Source organism: Sinocyclocheilus grahami, unplaced genomic scaffold (assembly GCF_001515645.1).
Source record: "Sinocyclocheilus grahami isolate Dianchi unplaced genomic scaffold, SAMN03320097.WGS_v1.1 scaffold16.1, whole genome shotgun sequence".
In the NCBI taxonomy this organism is placed as follows: Eukaryota; Metazoa; Chordata; class Actinopteri; order Cypriniformes; family Cyprinidae; genus Sinocyclocheilus; species Sinocyclocheilus grahami.
Window position 1 is genome coordinate 3,750,529 of NW_015505195.1, and position 471 is coordinate 3,750,999.

General features: G+C 42.0%; 1 protein-coding gene across 3 annotated transcripts in view; it reads left to right on the forward strand.

Annotated features, from left to right (window-relative positions):
• LOC107548942 (casein kinase I-like) overlaps positions 1–471 on the forward strand; it is a 42,314-nt gene that overhangs the window by 40,940 nt on the left and 903 nt on the right. The window lies entirely within an intron of this gene.

Sequence of the window (471 nt, forward strand, 5' to 3'; positions counted from 1 at the left end):
TTGTTTGCTGTCAAAATAACGGAGTTCCTTTGGAATTCTTCAGCTTTTAAGAACTACCGCTTTCTCCGTTAGTGGGCGGAACTAATGCGCAAACGGCAATCTCATCGGCTAGTGCTCACCTATTATCGTCCCTGTTTTGATTTCAGCAAATCAGTTCGACATTGCATTCTAAATACATGGACATTAATATGGAGTTTGGTGCAAATTTTCACCCATTCATCCAGTAGAGCATTTGTGAGGTCAGGCACTGATGATGGGTGAGAAGGCCTGGCTAGCAATCTCCATTCCAGTTCATCCTAAAGGTGTTTGATGGGGTTGAGGTTAGGGCTCTGCGGGCCAATCAGGATTTGCACTTCATAAGCAGCTGACTCATTAATTTACCTGCAGTTCCAATGAATTACCAGATCATTCATATTAGACCCATTCAGTACTTGGTGTATTTTAAATGCTAAGTGTGACATCATTATGATG